The following is a 12,390-nucleotide window of genomic DNA, read 5'->3' as shown; positions in this document are numbered from 1 at the left end:
GGGGCAGAGGTTGCGGCCAGCCGAGATTGCGATCGGGCCATTGCACTCCAGCATGGGCAACAAGAGTGAAACTGCGTCTCTAAATAAATAAGAGGTTACTTTTGTAGCGATAGGACAACAGCTGGAAAATAAAAACAAGGGCTTAGTATTTTTGAGGGAAGTGTGGGAGGGAAGTAAGTGTCCAGGGAAGGAAGCTGGGTGTCCCTTAAGGTGAGGTCTTGGAAGTGAACCAGTGGGAGGTTTGGGGAAACAGGTTTGTAATGGAATTGGGCTTCCCCAGGGCTGCTTTTAGGAAGCTGCTAGGACCAACGGATCATGGCATAAACTGGTAAAGAAGGAACTGAGTCGGATAGGAAGGTGGGTGTGGGAGTAGAGGCCTGTTTAAAGGCCAACTTCAAAGGGAGAGGGGACGCTGGTGAGGTGGCGATTTGTAACTGGGATCACTCAGTGGCATTACCAAGTCTGGCAATCCGCCGTGTCCTAAGGCCTGATGGGCGCTGGGATGCATCAGGGGCTGTATAGGGGAGTGTCCTGGGACCACGTGCTTTGAGCTCCCACATTCCCAAGATGGAAGGGGGTCCTCTCATCTTACAGATGACAATGGCGAGGCCCTAGGCTGGGCGCGGTGGCCCACGCCTGTAATCCCAGCACTTTGGGAGGGCAAGGCCGGCGGATCACCTGAGGTCAGGAGTTCGAGACCAGCCTGGCCAACATGGTGAAACCCCATCTCTACTAAAAATACAAAAATTAGCCGGAGGTGATAGTGGGCACCTCTAGTCCCACCTACTGGAGAGGCTGAGGCAGGAGAATCGCTTGAACCCAGGAGGCAAAGGTTGCAGTGAGCTGAGATCGCACGACTGCACTCCAGCCTGGGCAACAGAGAGAGCCTCCGTCTCAAAAACAAAACAAAACAAAAAAGAAAAGAAAAAGAAAAAGAGAATGGCGAGGCCCAGAGAGACTGAACGTCTCACCCGATGCCACAGAGCTAGCACAGCCTTAATGCAGGCCCCGCGGTGCCTTTCCGACCTCACTGCCCCTCCTGGCATTCGGGTTTTCGCCAGGGACGCCACGAGGACGCGCCCCACACTTGAGCGTCTGGGTTCCAGCCTCCACCGCCCCCAACAAATAAAGAAGGGAAAGTCCTGCGGGTGACGGTCCCGGGGAGCGCCGCGGCTCTACATCAACCTGTGGCGGCCGCCGACTCATTTGGGGCCACGCTGGTTGCATTCGTCACGCCTGGACGCCTCTCAAACCCGCGGCCTGCCAAGCAGTCCCACACAGGCAACCCCGAAGACGCGAGCGCGTCTGTGGCTCTCGAAAACCAGGCCGCGGAGCCCCCGCGAGGGCACGCAGGGAACTGGCGACTGACGGGGCGGACGGCTGGGGGTTATAGCCCCCTTGCAACTCTGGAAGAGGCCGGCCGCAGCCGCCGAAATCCAGCTCTGCGCCTGCCCAGGCGGCCTCGCGCTCAGGGGCGTGGCGCGAGCGGGTCGCGAGTGGGGCGGGGCTCACAGGGCGTGAGCGTCGGAGCAGCGCGGCGGGTGGCGCGAAGGGGCGTGGCGCCAGTGGGCGTGGCGCGGCGTAGTGCGAAGAGACGTGGTGCGCACGCGCGTGAGAGCAGTCGCGGGTGGGTGGTGTCGAGGACTGTTGAGTCAGGACGGTTCGCGGGTGCTGTCAGAGCTGGGCGGGGAACCCTAGGCGGGGCAGCCGGGTCGTAGAGGCGGGGGCCAGTCGCGGTCGGTGGAGAGGGATGAGGATGTAGGAGGGGCGGACGTGGCGGAAGCCGCGGGGACTGCGGGGGCGGAGTGCCTCTGGGGAGCCAGGGAGGCCTTTCCAGAGGCTCCTGGGGGAAGAAGAGGCGAAGCGAGAGTACCCGGGGAACCCCTACTCCACCCCCAGCCGGAGACTGGGTTGTGCCTGCACAGACCAGAGCCCACAGTGCGAGTTGCTATAGGCCACCAGTCAGGGTGGCCAACTCCTCCCGGTTTGCCCGGGATGTTCTGGTTTTGGGACCAAAGCATCCCAGGCCTCCAGCCCACTGCAGTGACCATATTATGCGCCCCCTGCCTATCTTCTCCCGCAGCTTCCCTAGATTAGGCTTGGGAGGCAAGAGGAGGCCTCCTGACCTTTCACACTGCCTTTTTAATATTAAGATGAAGGCACACTCCACAACTTACTTCCGGCCAGGCCCAGACATGTCCGTCCTCGTAAGATAAAAGCTTCCGTGGGAGCCTTCCTTCTTAATCAAGGTAGGTAGACTACAGGAAGGTGCATCTTGTTTTGTATTTTGTCCTGTAGAAGTCAGATTTCCGCCCAGTTGTGTGGGAGTGAGGATGAGCCTATGCTCATATCAGAGCTTTGAGTACAGAGACATTTGATCTGGAATTTCAACCAGCCTCTTCAACCCCAGAATTCAGAGGTTCAATCAGAACAGACATTAGCTTAAGTTTTCCCATCAGCTGTCTATCATTAAACTGGCCAAATCTAGATAATTAGAAAATATGACAGAGGTGATCCGGACAGATGTTCAGTTTTTTCCTTGTCTAATTCAAAAAGCCTCGTGGCGGAACATCTGACCCATTCAAGAGGAAGGATGAAAGCTCTACATAGGAACACGATGTGAATGGAAGAAACCTGTCATTGTGAGTCTGGCTTTTGATTAGTCATCTGATGTCTTCCCTAATGTGACATGACTTTGAGGCCGTAAACTTCAGTGGCTAAGCTGTAGCTTCTCAGCCTGCAGTTAAATTGCAGAAATGATAGGGCTTACATTAGTTTCGTTTTTATTTGATGTTGAAGATCTTTGAGTCACATTAGAAACGATGAGTATTTTTCATGTGGCACTAATGAGTCAATTCATAATATTATTTTTTGAGACAAAGTCTCTGTTGCCCAGGCTGGAGTGCAGTGGCATGATCACGGCCCACTGCAGCCTCGACCTCCTGGGTGCAGGTGATCCTCCCACCTTAGCCTTCCAAGTAGTTGGGACTACAAGTGCACACCACCATGCCCAGCTAATTTTTTTGTAAATATGGGATTTTGCCATGATGCCCAGGCTGATCTCAAACTCCTAGGCTCAAGTAATCCTTCTGCGTTGGCCTCCCAAAGTGCTGGGATTATAAGCATGAGCCACCGTGCCAGGCTAATACTATTATTCCCTGAACGAAGGAAATTGGGTGTGAGGTCCTGCTCTTATGGTCACCATGAGGTTTTTTTTGTTTGTTTTGGACTCTTGCCCAGGCTGGAGTGCAGTGGCACGATCATGGCTCACTGCAACCTCAGCCTCCCTGGTAGCTAGGACCACAGGTGTGCACCACTATGCCCAGGGAATTTTTAAATTTTTTGTAGAGACAGGGTCTCACCATGTTGCCCAAGCTGTTCTCAAACTGTTGGCCTCAAGCAGTCCTTCTATCCCAAAGTGCTGAAATTACAGGCATGAGCCACCACGCCTGGCCACCACTCGTTTTTGTAATGGGAGCGGGTTCCATATGAGATGGAGGAATGGATTTCATGATTTTCTTTTTAATTTCTTAGATCTCCAAGAAATTGATTGGACGTGAGGAAACCACTCTAAGTGTGACCACTCTAAAGCATTAGCAATCAGTCATTTCATTCTAGGGATAAATCAGAGCTGTATATGGAGGATAGGTAAAATGCCCAATATGGATGTGTATTTTTATATTTGACTACTTATGTTTTTTTGTTAGATGCAAATAGTACGGCACTCCGAACAGACACTAAAAACAGCTCTCATCTCAAAGAACCCAGTGCTTGTGTCACAGTATGAGAAATTAGATGCTGGGGAACAGCGTTTAATGAATGAAGCCTTCCAGCCAGCCAGTGATCTCTTTGGGCCGATTACCTTGCATTCTCCAGATTGGATCACCTCCCACCCTGAGGCCCCCCAAGTCTTTGAACAGTTCTTCAGTGATCCTTACAGAAAGACACCCTCTCCAGACAAACGCAGCATTTATATACAGGCCATTGGTAAATACTGGTAATGTGCTGGTTTTGGTTCGGTTTTGCGATGGCGCTGTTGTCAGGAATAGTCCGGGCTATTGGTCTGATTCAGATGGGCTGTTGTAGGATCATTTTTGATATTCATTGCAATGGTACAAGTTTTGTAGCCAAACTGACCTAGAACATTTTGTTTCTTTTTAATTCATAGCAACACCAATGAATGATAAAGGTGTATTGAAAATTTAGTTGGTTTTGTTTCTAATTTGAATCCTCTTACTCATAGACTGGGTAAACACTGAATAATCATCTTAAAGTCTGTTTTTAAATGTTCTTCCATATTATAGGCTCTCTAGGAAACACCAGAATTATCAGTGAAGAATATATTAAATGGCTCATGGGCTACTGTAAAGCATATTTCTATGGCTTGAGAGTAAAACTCCTAGAACCAGTTCCTGTTTCTGCAACAAGGTGTTCCTTTAGAGTCAATGAGAACACACAAAACCTACAAATTCATGCAGGTGAATTACACAACTTTGCAATTTAAACCGAGTAAAGGAAGCATATGTATATAACATACACTCATACATTTATGTATTTCTTTTTAAATAGGGGACATCCTGATTGAAAAAGAAGAAACCTGAAAATGCCTTCTGTGTTGTGGAAATAACAATGATTGATCTTTACCCAAGAGACTCGTGGAATTTTGTCTCTGGACAGGCCTCTGACAGATGGTATTCCTTTTTTTGGCATTGTTAGAAGCTTCTTCAACTTGAGAATATTTGAAGATGTTAAAAGAAGGGAAAAAATTCCAACCAAGAACCATATTGATATTTAAAACTGTATAGTATTTTCAGTTGAGACATTATGCCATAATGGGAAGCGTGCTGTTGGTAGATTCTGATAATCTAGGTTCGGGGTGGCCACTCACTACATACATGACCTTAAAGGTAACAATACTCACATCATGGAGTGATTTGGAGATAATTTACATAAAAGTGCCTATACATAAAAAGTGTGTATAAACCTGGACAACATAGACCACATGTCTACAAAAAAATTAAATTAGCTGGGCATGGTGGCACATACCTGTAGTCTTAGCTACTCAGGAGGCTGAGGTGAGAGGATTACTTGAGCCCAGGAGGTTGAAACTGCAGTGAGCTGTGATCACCCCACTGTATTCCAGCCTGGGCAATAAAGTGAGACCCTGTCTCAAAAAAAAATGCATATATAGGCCTGGCACATATATAGGCATTCGGCGTAACAGCTAGTAAATGTCAGTAATTTAGTAGCAAGGTGAATTAAAGCAATTACAGTTTGAACTATCATTAATGGATGTGAAAATCTTGCTAATTGTTTTTCAATTCTTTTCATAGTCATCTTGCATAGATAGAATAGCCATAGACTAAGTGTATGCTTCTTTCTCATCCTACGACATTGTTTTTTGTTTTTTAATTTAAAAAGTCAAAACTTCCATCTTTGATTTGAGATACATAATAAACCTTGACTCATTAGGAACTCTGCATGGTAATATTAGGGATGGGAAAGGTTCTGGAAACAGGTCTTTTTTTTTTTTTTTTTTTTGTCATCTCTCTACTTCTCTCCTCCCCTTCATTTTTGCTCTTACCTCTCTAACTTCATCCCCAAGAATCCAAGACAGACTTGAAAGGGAAAAGGCCCCCCAAGGGGAGCGGTTCATTAGTGTTCTGGGGATGGGGAGTAAGTACAGGGACTGTCCTGAGAGTTTATGGTCTGTCTGGATGTTACATGAGCCTTAGGATTTGTGTGAGGTCGTAACCTTTTTGGGACAAATGTTTCTACTAGAGGTGGGGGCTGTAAGGTTATAGAGCCTCTTCCCACCTATTCTTTTATTCTTTATTCTCCATTTATGTGAGATTCTTGTAGCCTGCCATGACCCTACCAACATGCACTCTTGGAGACGTGGGTCACTACTCTGTTACTGACTTTAGTGGTGTGAGGTAGCTTTTTATCATAAGTGTTCTCTTTTATTACTAACCTGATAGAGATGGAAATATTGAAAAATAATTTTATCTACCTTTTATTTTTCTTTTGAGACAGGGGCTCCCTCTGTCACCCAGGCTGGAGTGCAGTGGTGTGATCATGGCTCACTGCAACCTCAACCTCCTGGGCTGAAGGGATCCTCCTGCCTCAGACTCCCGAGTAGCTGGGACCACAGGACCACCACACCCAGCTATTGTATTTTATTTTTTTGTCAAGGTAGGTTCTCCCTGTGTTGCCCAAGCTCATCTCAAACTCCTGGGCTCAAGCAGTCCTCCTGCCTCAGCCTCCCAAAGTGCTTTGATTAAAGGTATGAGTCACCACACCCAGCTAAAAAAATAATTTTAAAACCATATTTTCATTTATCTAGATATTGCTAGCTAATTTATCTTACATATTTGAGGAGGTCAGGAAACATTTCTCCAAACTGTTTTACTTTAATTCTTTTTTTGTAAGTTTCTTAAATATTACATGACATGAAAGATTGACATAGGAAAGTAGCAGGATTAGACAGTGACAATATCTTAACACAGTGGTCTTGTTTTCTCCAAGTTTACAAAGTTTCATATTTTTAAATTGAGAAGCACTGACTATGAAAGAAAATAATCTTCTGTTTGTAGGATTATTGGAAGAAAGAAGTGTCCTTGCTGAAAGTATTACTGTAGTGAAATATGCTCACACTTGATTGGCCAGAGGGGGTTACTTGTGATACATGAATAGATTTAGTGTTTTCTTAACTTCCAGAATGCTGTTTACCCTGATTTTCGAATATCAGTCCACATTTTCTGGGTAAAGGGAGGTGAGGAAGTTGTTTTTGAATCAAATTAGATTGAACAAACCTACTATGGGTTTATTTTCTTTCAAAATTTATTACTTTAAAATAAAAACTGAACGAGAGACATAAATAAAAGTGATCATGTAAACAAGTCGAATTATGAAGCAGTACCCTGTAGAGTGAGTTATGTAGCAAACCGTGTTCTCTGTGCTTGCAGAGATGGTTGATATAACTCTAAATGTAACACAGGAAGTCAGTTACAAGGGTATTTATTCTGGTCACCAGACACTAGAGACATAATAGAATTGGGCTGTTCTTTAAAAAGGGGGTGGGGGTGGGGCAGGGGAAGGGGTTATTCTGTCTAAAGCCATGGTTTAAAGCATGGTCTTGAAGACATCAGGGCAGTTGTCTTCAGTCAGTGCTGCGTGAGGGAAGGCCAGCAACCCCTCCAGACACACGTGTAACAGATCTGTTTAGTGTGTCCTTAAAGAGTGAAATGACTGCCTATTGTTCATGTGATTTTCTTTTTTCTTTTTTTTTTTTTTTTTTTTGAGACAGAGTCTTGCTGTGTTGCCAGGCCAGAGTGCAATGGTGTGATCTCAGCTCACTGCAACTCCGCCTCCTGGGTTCAAGCCATTTTCCCGCCTCAGCCTCCTGAGTAGCTGGGATTATAGGCACCTACCATCATGCCCGGCTAATTTTTGTATTTTTGTAGAGACAGGGTTTCACCACCATGTTAGGCTGGTCTTGAACTCCTGACCTGAGGTGATCCACCTGCCTCAGCCTCCCAAAGTCCTGGGATTACAAGCGTCAGCCACCAAGCCTGACCCATGTGATTATTTTTTATGATTCCTTTTTGAGTACTTGATTTGGAGTACTTACTACTTTCAGAAAAAGACTTCTTTTGTAGGAAAAGACTCTCTGAAACTTCACTTTCTCAAGTATTTGACCTCAAGTCCATTAAGTTTTACAGGACAAGGCAAAGTGGATAGCCGCAAAAGATTTTGATAGGGAAATCTGGGACCAAAATCTTCCTTTTTGGTGGCAAACCATAAGTGTATCAGATGATGGGGACACAGTGACACAGAGGTGTACTCACTGGCCAGATGGGCCAGCAGGCTCTTCTTTCTTTGATCTTTCCTCAGGGACCTTACTCTCATTCTGTTGCTGCTTGTCCTCTTTTTGTAGGTGTGGGGATGTTCAGCTTTGCCAGGTATGGCAGTGATTTTTATAGCATGCGCCATGAAGGCAAAGTGAAGAAGCTCAAAAAAACATCTTCAAGTGACTATTCAATTTTCGACAACTGTTATATTCCAGAAATAACTAGTGTTTTACTACTTCGATCCTGTAAGGTAAGTTACTAAAAAAATCCGACAGGACGGTTTTTTAAAAGAGAATCTTAGTTGCATAAATTGTATATTGTCAGTCTTTAAGGTAATATTATAAATTACTTTGTATCGTTTGTATAATTTTGGTGCATAGTGCTTGACTGAAATGATCAATAAAACAAGGTAAATGGATACCTTCATATTGAAATTTACGGTATCAGTGCCAGTTTTTTGTACTAGTTACACGCAGCCTTGGCTGTACTCATGTGTTCTCTATTAGTGTAATTCCTGAATTCTGGTGTGAATGGGTAACCTACTTGTTCAAGCTACTGTGGTCATTGGGCAAAGCTGCCTTCCCCAGGCCTTTGGAGGACCTCTGCTCTGGCTTCTCTGGGAGCATGGGCCTTCCTGCCCTGGGCTCCAGGCTATCCTCAACTATAGTTATCCTGGCAGTTCCTAATCTCCCCAACTGTTTGTTGGAGTTTGAGAGCTACGCCTCTTAGAACTACATTCTCTAAGTGTGTTCCATGGGTCCCCTGTGTCATTGCCACCTGATGTTCTCATTAGCATGCACATCAAGCCCCCTTTCTCCCAGACCTACTGAAATCAGCATCTCTAGGGGAAGGGCCCCAGAATCTGAATTACAACGAGTACCCTAGTCTAGATTAAGGGTTCTCAACCAGGGGTGATTTTGCCATCCAGGGAATATTAGCAATGTCTGGAGACATTTTTGATTTTCACGATCAGGGAGGGAGTTCTGTTGGCATCTAGTGGGTAGAGCCAGGGATGCTGCAAAGTATTGTGCAGGGCACAGGACAGCCTCCCACAACCTGGTATTGTCGGTCCAACATGTCAGCGGTGTTGAGGTTGAGGAAGTCTATAGCAGAAAGGCAGTAAGACATTTGGGGAGATGAGGGATTATTAAGTCTTTGAAGGTCTGGACGGGGTGAAGTTTCGGTGATAATACTAAGGGAGTTGATTCCTATGTTTCTTGGAGAAGCAAGAAAAAGAAGAGACGTGTAGCTTAATGTGATGGTGGTCTTATAAAGCCTCAACATGATTGTCTTGCAGACTTTAACCCATGAGATTGGACACATATTTGGACTGCGACACTGCCAGTGGCTGGCATGCCTAATGCAAGGCTCCAGCCACTTGGAAGAAGCTGACCGGCGCCCTCTAAACCTTTGCCCTATCTGTTTGCGCAAGTTGCAGTGTGCTGTTGGCTTCAGCATTGTAGAAAGATACAAAGTAAGTTGAGGGGTGGACAGTGTAAAGAGGGGTAAGTGGTTATCTGAGTAGCAAACTGACATTTCTATTATATCCTTCTCTAGAGTTATAATTTATCAGAGGAAATTAGTGTAAAGATAAGCAGGAAGCTGTGGTTTAAAAACATGCGAAGAAATGCCCTTCTTAAAAACTTTAGCTTGCCTTTGAGTGATTTATGCTTACAGTTCTATGAGAAATAGCGGAAGAAGTTTCCCTGTTTCTACTTCATTTAGGGCAAGAGAGTTTGACTTTGCAAAACAGAATAAATATTGATATGTCTGGCAAAGTTCATTTTTTAAACCCTATAAGTGTGTGGACAGGATTTATCTTTCCAAATATAGGACAGAGGTATGATGTTCATTAGGAGGAAAAAATGATTTTCTTTAAAAAGGAGGAAGGAAAGTACCTAATCTCAGTATGTGTATATGTGTCCCCACACATGCCCACAAACATCAATATACATTCATGTGGCTACTCATGGGTGTGACTGTGCATTCAAGTGACTATGCAGAAATGTCTACACATGTGTTTTCACCAACATATGTCTACCCATGCCTGTTAGTGTACACTTATGTATATACGTACATATCAAATGAATATAATGCCTTGTGGAATATTCAGCAAATTGAGAAAAAATAATATCCTATCATGCTAGAAAAAAAGTGTAAGAATGAGTGTGTTTCTTTTTCATCATTTTTCAGTGCGTATTTTTGGTATGTGTATATTTGGTATGCACCATTTCACTCAGTATATCATAAGCATTATTTCATATTCACACCATCATTATCAAATGCAGCATCTTGGTGGGGTAAGATGTCACTCTATGATATAGAAGCCAATGCTCTTCTCTTGCCTGATAGTGTTTTGCTGTGGTTTGTTGAAATGCGCATCTTTCCTGTTTTTCCAGGCACTGGTGAGGTGGATTGATGACGAATCTTCTGGCACACCTGGAGCAACTCCAGAACACAGTCGAGAGGGTAATGGGAATTTACCGAAACCCGTGGAAGCCTTTAAGGAATGGAAAGAGTGGATAATAAAATGCCTGGCTGTTCTCCAAAAATAAGGACCTTCAATTAGGAGTGATTGAAATAAATGACTACTTGCATGTTATGCTTTCATTTGGGTGGAATACTTCATCAGAATAAACTACTGATCTTGTGCTGTGTCAGAGTAACAGACTAGAACCTTCTTTCAGGTACCTGAATTGAAATGAAACTCATTTTGAATAATAAAAACTCTAGAAACTCTTTATCTTCTCATCTTGCTGGCCTGGTCTGTGGCAGCAGGCACTTTATTTCCATTCCCCAAATATGCTTATGTCTCCCAACAAAGCTGGGACTGGCAGTAACGAGCAAGTAAATAACTTGAAAAAGAACAGTAGATATCCCAAGGAACCAACCAACATAATTTCCAGGGGGTGATTTTGTTTTTAGAAGAGCTGCTCCCCTCTGTTAGGCCCAGCCAAGTCACATTTTTGGACGTCCGTGGGCTCTGATCTTCACCACAACCCTCCTCTTCCATGAGCCTTCCTTACTCTCTGGAGTGCATTACTTCGTTTTTTTCTCTTGCTGGGTGTCACCTTATTCCTATATCAGTTTTTAGTAGCTTAAAATATGACCTCTCAGGAATATTTGCAAGTGAAAATAACAATGGTCCTTACACTACCACAACAATTTGGTGGTGGGAGTTCTGTTGCAGGTCTCAGCTATAACATAGGGATCTTACAAATAGGGGTAATGGTATTTGTGAGTGTTGCACTTTTTCTATAGATTTAGAGCAGGTTTCAGGTTTATTTCAGTAATAATGTCCTTCTCACCTTCTTACGTTGTGAAGTGTTTACTTGAGTCAGGGAGAGAGTTTCATGGGGTTATCTGTCGGGGTGCCGTGAATGCTGATGAGGACCTGCAGAGTGTGAACATCAGCCCCATTGCTACGGGGGTGGAGGTGGAAAACCTCAGACTTGACAAACCACTTCTGCTGCATAGATGTATTTTGGAAATCTAGAAATTACAGTGAATATTTTATGGAATGCCAGTGAGCAGACAGCATTTCCCACTTTCCTATCTTACCTTGAGGGTAAGACTTAAAGGTAATTTTTTTTTTTTTTTGTAATTTGAAACCTAAATTCTTTCATTGTTTGATGTAAGCAATATGATGTAAGGCACATTTTATACCCCGAGTCAGTGGTTTCCCTTAGATTCATTCTCCTACTTGATTGAACCCATTTAAGTCGTTTTAGAAAATGGTGGTTTGCTATTAAAATTAATTGGAGAGAATACTTGGTCATTCTATTAGCAAAAAGAGACTGATGGAACATGGTGTTTTATGGATTCTGTTACAGGGCTTATTTCCTCCTTGAATAATGTACTTTAAAAATTATCTATTCAATTACATTTTATTTTCCTACAAGGTAAGCACGGTTTTAGTCCTGTAGATCAGCCTTCATCACAAACTCTTTTGAACTAAGATGTGCCTAGGTGAATAAACTGGGGATGACGGTTTTCTGGAGAAGATATAAGGTCCATTTGTGAATACTCCGCACTATGAGATCAGGAGAAAAATCATCTAAAAAATCGTTCACTCTTGCTAAAAATTTTATGTGATGCATTTATTCAGCAATCAAAAGTGCTGTGTATAACTTGTATATATTTTTGGACAATTTCTTAGGGTTCAGCTTAAAAATATAATTTGCCTACTGCAACTACATTTTATGTACTATGGTTAAATGTTTGTTGTTTTAAAAGATAATTTCCACTAAATAAATCCAAGCAGATTTTGTTCTGCAAATGCTGAATGAACAAAGTATTGAACCAAAAAGAGGATTAATAATTATCTACTGTTTAAATACTTAGAAATCAGTTAATTTGATTCATTTATGTCATAGATCGTGATCCTGGTCACCTGTGGAGTGAGTATCTCTCCAGTCAAGAGATTTTTCAGATCTCAGACTTTTAATGGTGAGGGTTAAATGGAAGAATTTGGCGAGGATTACCCGTCCGTTCTTGTTTAGCTTGCTTTTTGAAACACACATTCCCCTGATAAGAA

The 12,390-nt window shown here is 43.7% G+C and overlaps 1 pseudogene across 1 annotated transcript; it reads left to right on the top strand.

Moving 5' to 3' along the window:
- Window positions 1-1,581: 1,581 nt before the first annotated feature.
- LOC718462 (archaemetzincin-2-like) lies at window positions 1,582-10,594 on the top strand (annotated as a pseudogene). The gene is made up of 7 exons (XR_013407084.1): window positions 1,582-2,249; window positions 2,557-2,642; window positions 3,708-3,987; window positions 4,570-4,691; window positions 7,940-8,103; window positions 9,151-9,327; window positions 10,253-10,594. The product of XR_013407084.1 is annotated as an archaemetzincin-2-like (transcript).
- The last annotated feature ends 1,796 nt before the right edge of the window (window positions 10,595-12,390 follow it).

Source organism: Macaca mulatta, chromosome 16 (genome assembly GCF_049350105.2).
Source record: "Macaca mulatta isolate MMU2019108-1 chromosome 16, T2T-MMU8v2.0, whole genome shotgun sequence".
NCBI classification, from domain to species: Eukaryota; Metazoa; Chordata; class Mammalia; order Primates; family Cercopithecidae; genus Macaca; species Macaca mulatta.
Note: the sequence above shows the minus strand (reverse complement) of the source record. Positions and strands in the feature narration are given on the sequence as shown.